Below are 19,104 nucleotides of genomic sequence, written 5' to 3' on the forward strand. Positions count from 1 at the left end.
AATAAAAGGCAAAGATGGGTAAGAAACCTAAACCTGATAATGAATTGGAAATGGATAGTGGGACTACCACAACCAAGACCAAGAAGGGTGCCCAATCTTATGAAGAATGTCATTATTGTAATGTCATGGGCCATTGGAAGCGAAATTGCCCCAAGTATTTGGGAGATATCAAAGTTGGACTTATTACTCCAAGTGGGACTTGGAAATGTGGAAAAGCTAAACAAGAGTGATATAAATCTCCGACAAGGAAATGGAGCTAGGGTAGCCGCCACTTCAAGAGGGACTTATGTACTTGTTTTTGCTAATAGCTTAAAGTTGCATTTACATAATGGTGATTATGTACCCATTTTGTCTAAAACATTATTTCCATTTCTATGTGAGACATGAAAGGATTTATATTTTGCCATCAAAGACAATTGTTGTATTTTGTTAAAAATAGACATGGCTGTGAGCCATGTCACTTATCTTTATGATATACAAGTTTTAGACACTTCCAACTCAAGCAAAGATATCTTCATAATACGATCCAAAAGACTCAAACAAAATAATCCAAATGATTTATACATTTGGCAATTGTCAATTAGGTCTCATAAATGAGAAACGCATTAAAAGCTTGTGTCGACTAGATTTAATGGACTATTTGATTTCAATCATATGGAATATGCGAATCTTGTATCCTTTGCAATATGATTGTACTCTCTTTAGTGGTAAAGGGACACGAGCAAGAAATTTATTGGGACTAATACATGCCAATGTATGTGTTCTAATGAGTATCACCGCAAGGGGAATTTATGACTACTTTGTCACTTTTACCGATGATTTAAGTATATATGGGTATATTTACTTAATCAAATATAAAGTGAAGCATTTGAGAAATTTGAGAAATTTCTAAATGACGTAGAGAACCAATTGAACAAAGTACTAAAGCATTACGATCCGATCGTAGTGGCAAAGATCTAAGTAATGAATTTGATTTATAAAATATGGATTATGACCTAGTGTCAATACCCATAAGATCAAACTAATATGAGTCGGTTTGAGTTATTGAACTCAATTTTGGGAATTTGCAATCCAAGACAGACACGTAATTCTAAACGGATGGTCAACCATGAGATACCTGAAATAGAGAGTCTATTTAACAAATCACATGGATCAGACACGCATATAACATGAATCAAACTGCCATGATAGAGATGGTATTTTTATGTGCTAATACGTCAATCTAGACAAACTTCCAATTACTTAACCATATATGTTTGTTACTCACAAAGCTATATCTTAAGAAGATAGAGGTATTTCTAAGAGATAGAGTGGGAGTAGATTGGATCGTTACAAACATCTCTTATAGTTAAAGTGTTACTTTGTGAAAGTAATGGAACTATAATCTATAAAGATAGAGTGGGAGTATAGCTCAGTGGGAGTTTAGCACACATGTCCTGTTGTTAAAATGTTGCTTTGCAAAAGTAATGGTATTATGCCCTTATTCCAAATCAACCTTGTTACAAACGAGCCATAGCAATACAATCCAAAAATTGTTACTCAAGAGTAGATTTACTTTAAGGCGAGGGTCTCCTTAAAGGTAAATAGAGCTTTAGAGTACCAAAGTGCATAGATTGATATGAAGATGTTAATCAAGATAAATTATGTTAGGAATCACCACATTTCGTTTTGATGAAGAATGGCAAATGATATTAAAAATTCGCTTTTCTAAACTGGGAATTTAGAGAAGGATGTGTATGGAACACAAAACCTTAGATAAAGATCTAAGAATCCTAACATATTATGCGTAGCCTTCTTAAGTGATCCTAGAATGGTCTTAAGCAAGCATAAAAGGATTATACTTTTCGTTCATGTAATAATTGAGAATGGTATTATTCACATGATTGAAGAATCATGCTTATACATGAAGTTAGGTGGGAGCTAGAATTATTTTTCCCAAGTCTTATATGTTGAAGACATATTACTTATTGAGAATAATGTACCAATGCTCTCTTCTGTCAAGAGTGATTGGGAGACTAGGAAAAGGTTCAATATACTTTAGATTACCGAATCTATGTGAGAGTATATTGGCATAGAGTTAAGAATCTTATGATGATAAGATCTTTCGTATCTGTTGAACATTGATAAGGTTGAATAGGTTATTCATATTGATGAAAGTGGAATTGCTATGATGGAGTCATAGTCGTTCATTGAACCTATTAAGTTGTTGATCACATGAAATCGATTTCTAATGTTTCCGCAATTAGAATGATCATGTATGACAACAGACGCACTTGCCATGATGTATCATATGCTAAGAGCATAATAAGTCAATGACAAGTTAATTCATAAGATGGTCTTGTGAAAACCTTAAAGAACAATTGAGGATTTGTTCATATGTTTGGATGATATACTAAGTTATGTGTTGAAGGGTTGCACAAACTGTAGTTTCCAAACCGAAAAGGATTTGTTGAAATCCTAGGATGTCTTATTGACTTAGGAGTAAGAGACTAGAAAAGTGTTTTAGTTTCGACCATTGCAAATTCTACAAACAGAATCTAAGTAAATTGTGATAAAATGGTCAACGTAGGGAATGAGAGTAGATTCCTCTACAAATGACTTTATCACAAGTTATACGATAACAGTGGGAGCATCTTTCAAGTTAAAGAGCCCAAGTATGGTAAGAAGACTAGACATATACTAAGATAAATTCATGTTATTAGATATAACAATGAAAAGAAGGAAATAGCAATTGATAAAGTTGGAATATATGGATATAGGGTATATCCACTTGCCAAGTTTTTATTGCATTTCGACTAGTGTAAAAGGTACACTAAAGATTATAAGATAAGAAGTAATAATAGTGTATTGACTATTCATATATGATAATCGCATTTATCGTTTGAGTTTTATTAAACTCACCCGTTACCTTGTTATATCCAAATGAGTTGTAGAGACAAATTGAACCCCATTAAAGTGAACTGGATTGACATGATATTCGCCCCCAGTTACTTATATGAGGTGACGTCTCGAAGTGACTAGAGTGTGATGCGATTGATGGCAAGTTCAAGTGCTATAGAGTCATACGGGATGACTAGTCGATGACATAGGCAGACTGTATGGGACACTCTGTCGGGCAGTGACCGCTTATAGAGTTCTGGTAATTCACAAAGCCTGGTCGTGGCAAGAGCTACTATAGTATTCTTATGAGTCAATTCTTTTGACTAGAGACTATTTTCCCAACTTGGCACAAATTTATGATTAGCTTTGATTTATGCTCTACGACTGTCGTAAATGAGGTCAAATGGGTATATTTTGGGTTATGATGAACTGTGGCTGAACAAAGGGAATAGTGCGATAGGAATTGTCCACCCCCTTATCAGAGTTGTTTGAAATCTCAAGGCCACTCTAGGAGTAGTGAACTGGAAATGCGTGGCGACGCTCGGAAGGTATCTACGATAGATAATTCCGGTCAGACAGTTACACTTCAGATTGAGAAAACCACTCAAGATATGATCAAGTACAAGTACGACCTGCGAGACATCTTGCATTGAGTGAAAGATTGTAATAGGACAAGAGAATTGGTGACGCACACTTGTCTCGGACAAGTGGGAGATTGTTGGAATATGTGTCCTCAACAATAGTGCGATCACATGATTTAATATCACATTCAAATCTCATATTAAGAATACGTAAGGGATGATTTATTATATAGTCAACTGATCAACATTAATCGGTAACGATTGGCTTGCTAGATTTTGACGTTACTGTCGTGGGACGGTGGTGGTCAGTTGATCCCTTAAGGTCACACCTAAAGAGGATGCCCTTATCAGGAAAGTTAATTAAATGTATGTCGATACAAGTTGATTAATTCCTTAAATATGAACAATTTATATTTATGAGAGGAAATATGTATCTTATTGTAATGTGATTAAATAAGATCCTATTTAGTGGATTAATATGTTAATTCACTAAATTATGTTGAGGTTTTATAAATATTTTGAGGTAGAGGTAATTAGTTATTTACATTTACAAGAGGTTGTAAATTTAACTAACTAGCTATTATGGGACCCATTATATGTTGATATAATGATAAAATATTACTCAATAAGTTGAGTGAATATATGATTATTAATTTGTCACATAATTGTTGTATGATCAAATTAATATTTAATTATATAAGATAATTAATTATAAGACTTATAAGCATTTGTGGGACAAATATTATAAGATAAAAATGGACCATAATACCTCATGTGGACCGTCCAAGGGTGATGATGGTGGAGTTTTTGGTTTTGTCATTTAGTTGTTGAAAAGATGCCCAAACAACTTATGACATACTTTATACTCTATACCTACTACCCTATATTATATTTTATGTGATTTTTGAGAAAACAAAATATGCTCTAAAAGGAGCATATGGCCGGGACACACAAGGTGTGAGGGGACACTTTTGTTCTTATTTTTTTCCCACTCTCTTATTCTCAAAAATGCACATATTTTCACAACATGTAAAAATCTCTCACATATTCATTTTCTTCTTCATCAAAACATGAGAAGTTTTGATTCAAATTGTTCAAAGAAATTACTAATATTATTAGTGTAATATATGAGTATTAGTAATCAATTTTAAGGTAGACTACTAATTAAATATCTAGCAAATATTATTTAGTAGTGATAAGGGTTAAATCTTGGGTGCAATCAAGAGGAGAATCTCTACATTGGGATTTTGGAGGATCATCATAATACTCATTATAGCTCAAGAACAAGTGAAGGTAGGAGACCTTACTTGTGCCCATAAATCCGAAAATAATATTGTAAGGGACATTATTTTTCTTATTAATCTCTTATTTTGTTATGCATGCACTAGATCTAAATAACAAATACTTAAGAAGTTAATTAGTTCACTATTAGAGGAGTCTAATAAGAGGTAAATAAACCTAACACAAACACCCATCCTTGGCGGTCAACGACGGTCAAAACAGAGATCCGGTCAAACCCTGGTGATCCACGGTCATGGTGACTGTCTTAGTTCGTCATACGGTGGTCTAGTTTACGAGTTATAACAATTACAAAATCAATACATTATAATATAAGACGGTCTTACCTTTTCTCGCTAATAGCTCCCTTCGTCTCTTAAATCTCCTTTCTCTACTTTTATAAATTACTTTTCAGATTTATTATGTATATATAGTCTAGGTTTAGGGAGCATATGAGGCCAATTAGGAAAGTATTGCCTTATTCCGATTATTATTACGAATTACCATATTATTATTATACTTATTATTTTATTATTAAATCCCGCTTCAAATCTCGACCACTACTCATACTAGGCCTAATATAATCGGCCCAATTATCTACATCACACGGCCCAAGGCTTAATTGCCTTTAATTCCAATTCCCGACTTGCTTACTTACTTTATTATTTAATTAACGTCTTATTTGTAATTATTATTAGAAATGCTATTAATTAATTATTTAAATTACATAAATTATTTTCATAAATTATTATTAAATTACGGGTATTACAGTCTTCCCCCCTTAAAATGAACTTCGTCCCGAAGTTCGCTCATAACTACTATAACAACATTTATAAACATCCACACAACTGAGCACTATCCAACTTATGATAACACAATTATCCATTTACGATTATCAACCACTCCAATCTTATCACAACCTATCACAATAATAACTCAAAACATTTGTAGTATCACATTCCTTCCCCCTAAAAATAAATTTCGTCCTCGAAGTTCGGAATATCAAACAACAGGAATAAACAAACCATTTATTATAAACTCTCAAGAACACGTAGTACACATAAAACAAATATTATTGTTAACACAACATTGATTGATGGATTAATGAATAACAACAATTTTCGAATTAATAATTTTTTTTATTACTTGCTCATTTATTTCCTACTAACGAAGTCTAACTTAAAACATGGATGCAATTAATGTGAACATATATATAGGCTTAGGGCAACACATTCTGCATATCACTAGAAATGTCATCCTACTTCAAATAATTTACAACATCAAAATATCAATGTGCAAAAGATAAGAAACAAAACTTACATTTTTCAAGGCTAAGAAAACATGTCACAACTTCCAAAAAATTCAATAATACATAATAACATAGTTATTTCTCGAGAACTTATACTTTTTAGAAAATACAGAGAGTTAAAAATTCATGAGAGAAAGAATCGAGTCAAAAACTCATAAGGTCAATTTATAATGCATTTTACAAATTATTTGGTCGAAACAGAAATTTTACAACAACTTGTCAGAAACTTAGGTCACCTTGTAAAAATCACTTTAAAATGTCAAAATATTTTCTTACAACGTGGCTTATCAATTTAGAAGCATATACGAATCCTTTAAATAGTGGAATTGGAATCATACCTAATCAATAAGTAACTTTTAAATGACGGTTTTTACAAAAACATGAGACGAAAACATAACTGTACAGGAATATTCTGACCACTGTCCACTAAAATATTTATTTCTCCTAAACCGTATATTATTTAGGCATGAGACCAGAGGCATATGAAAGCTAACTCACAAGGCTATCACACATAAAATTTCGTGCAAGAATATTAAACAGACAGTAAATTATAGCCAAAACAATCAAGGATAAAATTTCGAGAAATCAACCAAATCACATTCTTCACAGTTCCACGAAATTTCCGTAATACTTCACATGTTAATCATAATTCCGCCTCCCAAATCCATGCCAACACACTTTTCTCATACGCATATAATGTTTAAAATCATATCACATTCCTATCTCCTTAAAAGAAAGGTTATGTCCCCGTAACCGCAGTCATGAAAACAATATTCAAACAAGGCAAACAAAACCCCTAAGATAATAAACGATAGTCATTTTAAATTACCCCACACTGTAAGATCTCTCAAGGTAACCGGTTCAAAACTGAGAGGGCCAAGGTACGAATTAAGGCTAGCTTCTTAACCGCACTAAGAGGGGCTCTTAACAGTTTCTACCCGGGGTTCATTTTATTTAGACACATCCTAAGTTCATTATTGTTCATTAGTTTAGGCCTGAGGATCGTTTTGCTCTGATACCACTTTGTAACACCCTCATTTATTTAGAAGCCTTTAGCTAGACATTCCCAAATAAATAGGACGGTTACCATCTCGGTTTTCCGAGGTAGTGAATAACAAAGTCCAACTCACCAAAGTACTTTAAATTAAAACTTAGCGATTACATGTTCATTACAACTTAACCAACTAAAACTTAATATAAAATAATTACAACTCGTAGCGGAAATAAATAAAGTGATTAAATATTCTATGTGGTCTAGACTTCTAGGTAGATTGGCCAAGTCCTCACGCATTCCCATAAGCTCCCAAGTCAGCTAATCTTTAGTACCTGTCAAATCTGCTCCCCATTATGGTTCACCACAGGTGTTCACGAATACACTGTCAACCACGAGGTTGAGTAGGAATAGCCAAACAACAACAATAAATGGATACAAGAACCATATTAAATGCAAATGCATGCTCCTGATCAATCCTCCGACGCTCCCGTTCATCCCGCCAATCCCTGGCTGGGGTAATCTCAATAACATCCCAGAGACAAGTCCCGCAGAACCAGCCTGGGGAAACCAATGCAAGTGCTCATGATATGATATGCAAACAATATTATACTTACCATCCGGACACGAGGTGGGAAACCAAATCAATATAATCATCTCAGTCACGAGCTGAGGTAGTCAATAATCAAATCATCTCAGTCACGAGCTGAGGTAGTCAATAATTAAATCATCTCAATGCAACCAACCAACAACCATAGATCATCCATCACAATTCCAATAAATTCAACCAATACAATCAGATAATATCATTCAAATAAACATTAAAGCGATTGAGTAGCTATCCTACCTTGATAGCAAATTTCCAACTGAGCAGCTCAACAAGAATCCGAATAATTAAAGCAATCTGAACCCGATTATAATTTCTTCACAATCGTCACCTAAGCAAAATATTATAATTCTTCCATCAATTATTAATTATTACCTTCCATTATTATTTATAAATTATATTCATTATTCAAATTAATTATTTATTATTATTATTAAAGGTTTACGATACTTAAAAACCTGACTCAATTACAAACCTGAGTGACCCAAAGCAAAACCCGACTTAAAATAAAAAAAAAAGTCAACCCACGCCCAACAACACACACAAACCCACGAACAACTCCCCATAATACCCGTGTAAAACCCATCATCCACGCCCACACTAGGGATAGCAATTGTGGCCCAAACCGAACTGAATCCGGATCGAACTGGAGGAGAAAATTCAATCCAAACCCACCTTTTAAAAATCCGTAATCGATCCACTACTTAAAAACCCATATCCAAATCCACTATTAGAAAATCCGAACCATATCCAAACCCGATCCATTCATACCCAAACCCGATCCAATCAAATATTTTTCAAAATTTAGGGTTTATTAAGCTCGAAATTTCAATTTTTTTTCATATAAGATAAACATTTTATATAGTAAATCAAGTTTCGAATAGGATTTTGGATTATATGGTGGATCGGGTATGGATTTTGGGTGGGTATGAATTTGAAAAAAAGTATAATGGATCGTGTATGGAATTTAAAATTTTGGATATGGATCGAGTTTGGATATATATCGGTGATCCAATAAGTAAGTGGATCGGGTTTGGATCTGACAAAATCCGATCCAACCCGACCCATTGCCATCCCTAGCCCACACATACACCTCCAAACAACCTGCTTTATTACACCAAACCCGACACAACCACCTCTGCCACCTGCCCCACCGTGAGCCTCCACTGCCCACAACCCAGACACGGTCCTACCACCAGCAACAACTACCCTACACGGTTGCCAAAGCAAGCCCTCGCAGCTATCATCAACAGTATCAACACTATTTGAACCCGACGCAACTTATACCAACTTACGGTTTTACATCACCATTCATGATCACCACCAACAACCGCCACTACTACCATCACCACAACCCTTCCTGCCACCACACACGACCAGGAACCCACGCCCTAGCAACCCACGACACCTTCCATACACTACGTCCTATTTGATAAATCCAACTCGCGAGTGCAGCTCAAAACCCGACTCAACAGCCCATGTCACTGCCACCCCAACTCGACCCAGTCACCACTAATCCACGGTGGCACCAGCAGCACACCAAACCACAAGAAACACTCAAACAATGACGATATCGAAAATAGAGCACACCCGACACCCCACCCGCAACAACCGCCACACACACTACCAGAGGCCACCGCCGTGGTCTCCTCTGACCCACGGTGGTCCACCGACAGTACCAATGTCCCCTGGTCACGGTCTAGCAGGTTACGACAGGTCTCACTACACGGTTTAAGACAATACTCACAACCTAAGAAAATCCGGCAACAACCGCACCAACCACCACCCTTGACCACCCACGGTGGTCGACTCAACCCCAAGTACCACCCTTACTAGGCCTAGGTCAGTCACGACTGAAATAGGGGTTTATAAACCATGTAAAACGTGTTAAACAACCACCCACAACAACCCTTTATAGTCAGTCAAACACCCATCCATGGCGGTCAACGATGGTTAAAACAGAGATCCGGTCAAATCCTGGGGATCCACGGTCATGGTGACTGTCTTAGTTTGTCATACGGTGGTCTAGTTTACGAGTTATAACAATTACAAAATCAATACCTTATAATATAAGACTGTGACACCCCTCGTTGAGGCAACAAAATATAACTAGTAAATCGTGGCGGAAACACGAGATTTTTAAAACTTTTAAAGCTTCTAGTGAAGTCCAACGTGAGGTATCACCAACACGATAGATAAGTTTAGATAGTTAAAGTTAAGTTTACAACACAAGTCTAAATATTGGGGAAAAGATATCCCACGAATGAACATGTGTCTAAAAATAGGTGAGTCTATTAAAGTGATAGCTAATTAAGGTCCAAGGTAAGAACTCGCTAGCTCACACGGTCTTCCCCACTTAAGCTTCATCACCAACCTGTCATTCATAATAAATATGAAAGCCACGGTCGGTGGGGAGTAACTCGTGGTTCTCCCACCCACAATATGTCAAAATACAAGTAATTAGGAATGTAATTAAACAAACAAGTATAAGAATAAATACTTACTAGTAACAAGAGAATCATGATTAGTATACAAAATGCAATAAGAGTAGTTATGCATAAATGAGAGAAGAATAATTAGGTCAAACGGTCACAAATTGACTCGACTCAAATGTAAGACAAATTACAAAGTATAGACTCAAACAAGACAACCCTCTAGACTCCAACCTCTTGGTAGGACGACGATCATAATACGGTCCTAGTCTAAACCTGGCCAGACTCTCGGGATGGACGACACCCGATTCGACAAACGATACCAAATCGTATCCAAGACTCGAAATATGGTACACCTAACCGTGCCCGAAAGTCGAGTAACCTCAAGCGGAACCTTGTCACCTAACCGTGACCCCCGGTCCGAAGAGGCGGAAGGAAAAATAGCCCAACTCGGAAACAATGGCACCTAACCGTGACCCAATGTCCGAGGGCAAATAAATAAGGAATGTCGAGTAGTCTCACAAAGTAAAACGTCACACTCGGGTCACAAATACGAGTGGAAAAGATTGCACAAACATAACGTAAACAATTCATGTGAAGCATGCATAAGTATAAAGGTATGAGAAACATCGGGTACTCTCTCCGGTGTGGGCACGGCCTGCCGCCCACCCGCAGAGGATTCATGCTATGGTGAACAATGTCAAATTAGGTGAGGGTGTATTCTCTGCCGGGTATTTTGCCGCCCACCTATAGGGATACAAGCTAAAGGAAACAAGGTCAAAAACATTCAATGTGTATCCTCCGCCGGTGACCGGCCGTGCCCACCGGCAGGGAATCCCTACTATAGTCAATTAACTTCAATATTTCACATTGTGTATTCTCTCATTCGGTTGACTGGTCCTGCTGCCCACCGGCAGGGGATACACCCTATTATAAAAGACACCAAAATTTCATGTACTCACTGCCGGTTGGGTAGGCTGGAGAGCTGCCGCCCACCGGCATAGGGGATTACAAAGGCTTAATTCCTCATTTTTATAACTCATAAATGCAATGACGCGCTGCCGGTTGGGTAGGCCGGCTGCCGCCCACCGCTAGGGATCATCGTATACGAAAACTCATCAAACATCCATCTAAAGTCTTCCAAATTCAACCATCTTTCATTTAATCATTTTATACTCCTTTAACATGATGAATACTCAGAAAATTACCACTTTCAAGATGTAATTAACATATGAGGTTGTTTATTAATCATTAAAAATGAGGTTTAATCATGTAATTATGAGAGAATTCCTTTAAGACAATCTCATGTTTTACCATATTACAACAAGACATGAATTTACTCCTTAAACATATGAAAATCATCATACAAGTAATCTACTCAACACCAAATCACCACAAAGCATGAAAGACACCAAATTTAACATTCATATGAGTCTAATACTACATAATTCACACAATTTTAACATAAAAGTCGAGTAACCCATCACCGTTACCTTTTTGCACTTCAATCTTCTAAAGACTCGTCAATGATGTAGTTATCCTCCTCCGGGTTGTCCAAGTTCTCCCTAAACACAAAAATAAAGGTATTAAGTCAAGAATCCACATCCTTGTAAGATGAGAATTTCGAAATAGAGGAAAAGATGGCAACTTTCTTACTTAGAAAGAAGAGGAACGAGAAAAGGAAGAGAATGGCGCGAAAAGGAACGAGATTGGTGAAGAATTGAGTGAGATATGGTGATTTTAGGGTTAGTAAGGGAAGGTTCAACAATGGTGATGTGGTTGTTGGGAAATTTCAGAAATTAGAAGTGAGGGAGATGAAGTTGTGAGGGTTTAGTTGAGGTTTTGTGTAGAGAAAAGAGGGGGAAAAGGCCCATGAGTCAAGTTAAGCCCAATAACTCAAAATGAGTCGGTATCTACTAGAATTTTCGTCCCAAGTCTACTATAACTCGAGTCGAGAATAATATTATTAAAATCTACACTATTATCACCGTTACACGGCTAAGACAATATTTTATGAAAATAAGCTTTAAATAATAATTATTTAATAAAAATTACTTAAAAGTTCATTTAAAATATGCGAAAGGTGCGGGGTGTTACAATCATCCCTCCTTTTAAAAAGTTTCGCCCTCGAAACTTGAAACGAAAAGGTATTACCTTAAGAAAACAAACTAGGGTACTTGACACGCATGGAAGCCTCCGGCTCCCAAGTCTCTTCTTCTACATCACCACACTTCCACAACACTTTCACCAAGGGCACCACTTTGCTCCTTAGCTTCTTCTCCTTCTTATCCAAGATACGAATCGGTCTCTCCTCGAAAGAAAGACTAGGCTCAAGCTCGGGAATTTCATTTTGCAACACATGACTAGGGTCGCTAATGTATTTCCTAAGTTGAGATACGTGGAAAACATCATGAACCTTACCCAAACTCGGGGGCAAATCCAATCTATAAGCCACGGCACCAATCCTTTTTATCACTTCATAAGGTCCAATGTACTTCGGACTCAACTTCCCTTTAACTCCGAACCTCTTTACTCCTTTCATCGGGGACACTTTCAAGAACACCTTATCTCCAACTTCAAACTCCAAGGGTCGACGGCGAACATCGGCATAAGATTTCTGTCGATCTTGGGCGGCTTTCATTCTTTCACGGATGAGTTTCACTTGATCAATCGTCTCGGTTAACTTGTCGGGTCCTAGGTCACGAACATCACTTGCTTGGTCCCAACAAATCGGACTACGGCATTTCCTTCCATAAAGGGCTTCATAAGGGGCCATCTTGATAGAAGCATGATAACTATTGTTGTAAGAAAATTCCACCAAAGGTAAGCTCTTCTCCCAACTAAATTGGAAATCAAGGGCACAAGCACGCAATAAGTCTTCTAGAGTTTGAATCGTCCTCTCGGATTGTCCATCGGTAGCGGCATGAAAAGCGGTACTCATCAACAACTTACTACCCATAGCATCTTGCAAAGCTTTCCAAAATCTTGAACAAAAACGCGGGTCACGATCCGACACGATCTCCTTAGGAACACCACGGTAACGAACGATCTCTTCCACATAAGCACTAGCAAGACGGTCTAAACTCCAAGTTTCTTTGATAGGGATGAACCTAGCACACTTGGTCAACCTATCCACAACAACCCATACGGCATCCTTTCTACCGATGGTCTTAGGCAAGGCCATCACAAAATCCATGGAAATGGACTCCCACTTCCATAAAGGAACATCCAACGGTTGTAGCAAAACCACCGGGTCTCTTATGCTCAATCTTCACTTGTTGACAAGTAAGACACCTTCCAACGTATGACACAATGTCATTCTTCATGTTAGGCCACCAAAACTGAAGCTTCAAATCTTTATACATCTTGTCTCCTCCGGGGTGAATCGAATAAGGGGATAGATGAGCTTCATCTAGAACTATCTTCGTCAAATCAACGGTATCGGGCACGTACATGCGTCCTCGGTAACGAAGGTAACCTTTAGCATCAATCTCACAATCCTTTGCTTTCCCTTCAAGAAGCTTGGCTTGAAAACTTTTAAAGGTAGCATCGTCCACAAGGCTATCAAGGATCTCACGGTGAAGAACGGGCTCGGCAACCATAGCACCAAGATAATCAAAACCACTCTCCACAAGTTGCAAACTTAACTTACGAAACTCGGCACAAAGGTCATCGGGGAGTACACGAATGGCACTCAAGGAATGAGTAGACTTCCTACTAAGGGCGTCGGCAACCACATTTGCCTTTCCTTCATGATACAACATCTCTACGTCATAATCATTCACCAATTCCAACCATCGTCGTTGTCTTATGTTCAAATCCTTTTGGGTGAAGATATATCTCAAACTCTTATGATCGGTGTAGATGCGGCAATGGACTCCAATGAGGTAGTGTCTCCACATCTTCAAGGCATGAACAATGGCGGCTAATTCCAAATCATGAGTGGGGTAGTTCACTTCATGAACTCTTAATTGTCGCGAAGCATAGGCAACAACTCTTATATTTTGCATGAGGACACAACCCAAACCCATCTTAGAAGCATCACAAAACACATCAAAATCAACTCCATCCTCGGGCAAGGTCAACACGGGGGCGGTAGTCAACCTCTTCTTCAACTCTTGGAATGCACTTTCACAAGCTTCGGTCCACACAAACTTGGTCTCCTTCTTCAAAAGTTGAGTCATCGGTCTAGCAAGCTTGGAAAAATCCTTCACAAAGCGACGGTAATAACCCGCCAAACCCAAGAAACTACGGATCTCACCAACATCGGTTGGACTCTTCCACTCGATTACGGCTTCAATCTTCGAAGGGTCTACCATGACACCATCCTTAGATATAACATGGCCTAGAAAAGATACCTTAGACAACCAAAATTCACACTTGGAGAATTTGGCAAACCACTTTTGTCGACGGAGGATTTCCAAAATGGTACGAAGGTGATCGGCATGCTCTTCTTCGGACTTGGAAAAGATGAGGATATCGTCAATGAAGACCACAACACACTTGTCTAAGAACTCACTAAAGGTCCGGTTCATTTGGTACATGAAGATAGAAGGGGCATTGGTTAAACCAAAGGGCATCACCTTAAACTCAAAGTGTCCATACCTTGTGCTAAAGGCGGTCTTAGGGATGTCGGACTCACGAACGGGAATTTGATGATAACCGGATCTCAAATCAATCTTGGAGAAAGTAGAAGCACCTTTGAGTTGATCAAACAAATCTTCAATCCTTGGTAGAGGATACTTGTTCTTGATGGTAACACGGTTAAGCTCGCGGTAGTCAATGCAAAGTCTCATGGATCCATCTTTCTTCTTCACAAAGAGAACGGGAGCACCCCAAGGTGAGGCACTAGGTCTAATGAATCCTTTCTCAATCATCTCATCAAGTTGCTTCCTCAACTCCTTCAACTCGGTTGGCGCCATACGGTACGGGGCTTTAGCAATCGGTCCGGTTCCGGGTACAAGGTCGATAGAGAACTCAACATCACGCTCGGGAGGAATTCCGGGCAACTCTTCGGGAAAGACATCGGCGAACTCACAAACCACGGGCACTTCTTCGATCTTTGGTAAGGGAGGAGAGGTAGAAGTCACCACACATAGAAAGATTTGGTAACCTTTCCTCTTCATGCTCATCAACTTCAAAGCGGAAATCAATTTCACACCTTCTTGGGAACGAACTCCTTTATAGGATACGCGAGTGCCTAGCGGACTCTTGAGGCAAATCTTTTGGTCTCTACACTCGAATCTTGCATCATACTTTGACAACCAATCCATACCCAAAATCACATCGAATTCCTCAAGGGGAAAACGAAGTAGGTTAGCGGGAAATAAGGTTCCCGAAATAGAGATAGGAATGTCGGAGAAAGAAAGGGAACAAGAGAACATTTCTCCGGAAGGTAAGGATATAGAAGTTTCCTCAGTAGGAATTGGTTCAATGGCTAGCTTTTCGGAAAATTTGGAAGATATAAAGGATAAAGATGCGCCGGTATCAAATAAAATGAGGCAAGGTTGATCAAAAATTGAGAACATACCCGTAATGATATCGGGATGAGCGGCGGCTTCGGCTCGACTCATGACAAAGATAGTTCCTCTTGGCCTAGCATTTGAAGTAGGAGCATTCTTCTTCTCGGGGCAATCGGCAACACGATGTCCGGGCTTCTTACAATGGAAGCAAGTCAAGGGCTTGCCATAGCATCCAATTCCGGGGTGTGCAGCTTGCCTACAATGGTAGCACTTACGGTCCTTCTCAAGTTCATTAGTTGATGTGGGAGCTTGTCCTCTAGGTTCTTGAACTCTTGGTCCTTGTCCTCCATGGTCTTGTATCCTTGGCACAAACCTCCTCTTGTTGGCATAGTTTGGAGTAGAAGGCACAAATGGTCTCTTGCCATGAAAGTTAGAACGGTAAGAATGAGAAGAGGAGTGGGGCTTGGCTTCTTCTTCAATGGCCTTCAAAGAGCTTTCGGCCCAAATGGCATCATCATAGACTTCCACAAAGGTAGTTGAATTTCTTCTCACCATGCTTTCCACTTTAGGATTCAACTTGTTCTTATAGAAGTAGACACGATCCTCTTCATCTTTCACGAACTTGGAGGCATAATGAGCAAGTTCATTAAACTTGTCGGTGTAGGCTTGAATTGATAGCTTCCCTTGATTGAAGTCCATGAACTCCTTCAATCTTTGTTGTTTGAGCTCCTTAGGGTAGAAGCGAGTCTCCACAAGTGACTTGAAGCGGTTCCAATCAAAGTTGGGGTCTTGAGTAGCGGTAGGACCGGTCAAAGTCCACCACCTATCGGCTTCCTTCACAAGAAAGTGAGAGGCTAATCTCACCTTGTCCTCCTCTCGGGCATCAAAGAGAGAGAAGTTCTTCTCCATATCACGAAACCACTCCGAGAGAGCAACGGGATCCACTTCACCACCATAGGTCCTAGCCTTGTTCCTTGCTAGTTGACTTGCAATCCAAGCATAGCTTCCTTGACGGTTGGCTTCATGAGGAGGGGAGTGGGTTGAGCATTTTAGTGATTAGCAAGCACTTGAGTGAGGGCTTGCATGATAGCATTTTCCACATTGGTTGGTCGTACCATCTTTTTGCACAAGAGCAAACAAGTTAGAACCTATCACAAAACATACACAAAAAGGCTACCAACTTAGGTCCTTAATTCTACCCATCTCTCATTCATTATTCAAGGTCAAGTAAGAATTTTAAGTTGGGGTACACGTGTGTGCGTCGGGAGCAATATATGCTCGATACCAAACTGTGACACCCCTCGTTGAGGCAACAAAATATAACTAGTAAATCGTGGCGGAAACACGAGATTTTTAAAACTTTTAAAGCTTCTAGTGAAGTCCAACGTGAGGTATCACCAACACGATAGATAAGTTTAGATAGTTAAAGTTAAGTTTACAACACAAGTCTAAATATTGGGGAAAAGATATCCCACGAATGAACATGTGTCTAAAAATAGGTGAGTCTATTAAAGTGATAGCTAATTAAGGTCCAAGGTAAGAACTCGCTAGCTCACACGGTCTTCCCCACTTAAGCTTCATCACCAACCTGTCATTCATAATAAATATGAAAGCCACAGTCAGTGGGGAGTAACTCGTGGTTCTCCCACCACAATATGTCAAAATACAAGTAATTAGGAATGTAATTAAATAAACAAGTATAAGAATAAATACTTACGGTAACAAGAGAATCATGATTAGTATACAAAATGCAATAAGAGTAGTTATGCATAAATGAGAGAAGAATAATTAGGTCAAACGGTCACAAATTGACTCGACTCAAATGTAAGACAAATTACAAAGTATAGACTCAAACAAGACAACCCTCTAGACTCCAACCTCTTGGTAGGACGACGATCATAATACGGTCCTAGTCTAAACCTGGCCAGACTCTCGGGATGGACGACACCCGATTCGACAAACGATACCAAATCGTATCCAAGACTCGAAATATGGTACACCTAACCGTGCCCGAAAGTCGAGTAACCTCAAGCGGAACCTTGTCACCTAACCGTGACCCCCGGTCCGAAGAGGCGGAAGGAAAAATAGCCCAACTCGGAAACAATGGCACCTAACCGTGACCCAATGTCCGAGGGCAAATAAATAAGGAATGTCGAGTAGTCTCACAATGTAAAACGTCACACTCGGGTCACAAATACGAGTGGAAAAGATTGCACAAACATAACGTAAACAATTCATGTGAAGCATGCATAAGTATAAAGGTATGAGAAACATCAGGTACTCTCTGCCGGTGTGGGCACCGGCTGCCGGCCCACCGGCAGAGGATTCATGCTATGGTGAACAATGTCAAATTAGGTGAGGGTGTATTCTCTGTAGGGTGGTCACACGCCCCCACCCAAGCAGGGATACAAGCTAAAGGAAACAAGGTCAAAAACATTCAATGTGTATCCTCCGTCGGTGTGCCGCGCCCACCGCGTGGAATCCCTACTATAGTCAATTAACTTCAACATTTCACATTGTGTATTCTCTGCCGGTTGACCGGCTGCCGGCCCACCGGCAGGGGATACACCCTATTATAAAAGACACCAAAATTTCATGTACGCGCTGCCGGCCCACCGGCAGGGGATTACAGAGGCTTAATTCCTCATTTTTATAACTCAGAAATGCAATGACGCGCTGCCGGTTGGGTAGGCCGGCTGCCGGCCCACCGGCAGGGGATCACTGTATACGAAAACTCATCAAACATCCATCTAAAGTCTTCCAAATTCAACCATCTTTCATTTAATCATTTTATACTCCTTTAACATGATGAATACTCAGAAAATTACCACTTTCAAGATGTAATTAACATATGAGGTTGTTTATTAATCATTAAAAATGAGGTTTAATCATGTAATTATGAGAGAATTCCTTTAAGACAATCTCATGTTTTACCATATTACAACAAGACATGAATTTACTCCTTAAACATATGAAAATCATCATACAAGTAATCTACTCAACACCAAATCACCACAAAGCATGAAAGACACCAAATTTAACATTCATATGAGTCTAATACTACATAATTCACACAATTTTAACATAAAAGTCGAGTAACCCATCACCGTTACCTTTTTGCACTTCAATCTTCTAAAGACTCGTCAATGATGTAGCTATCCTCCTCCGGGTTGTCCAAGTTCTCCCCTAAACACAAAAACAAAGGTATTAAGTCAAGAATCCACATCCTTGTAAGATGAGAATTTCGAAATAGAGGAAAAGATGGCAACTTTCTTACTTAGAAAGAAGAGGAACGAGAAAAGGAAGAGAATGGCGCGAAAAGGAACGAGATTGGTGAAGAATTGAGTGAGATATGGTGATTTTAGGGTTAGTAAGGGAAGGTTCAACAATGGTGATGTGGTTGTTGGGAAATTTCAGAAATTAGAAGTGAGGGAGATGAAGTTGTGAGGGTTTAGTTGAGGTTTTGTGTAGAGAAAAGAGGGGGAAAAAGGCCCATGAGTCAAGTTAAGCCCAATAACTCAAAATGAGTCGGTATCTACTAGAATTTTCGTCCCAAGTCTACTA

This window comes from Silene latifolia, chromosome X (assembly GCF_048544455.1).
Source record: "Silene latifolia isolate original U9 population chromosome X, ASM4854445v1, whole genome shotgun sequence".
NCBI lineage: Eukaryota > Viridiplantae > Streptophyta > Magnoliopsida > Caryophyllales > Caryophyllaceae > Silene > Silene latifolia.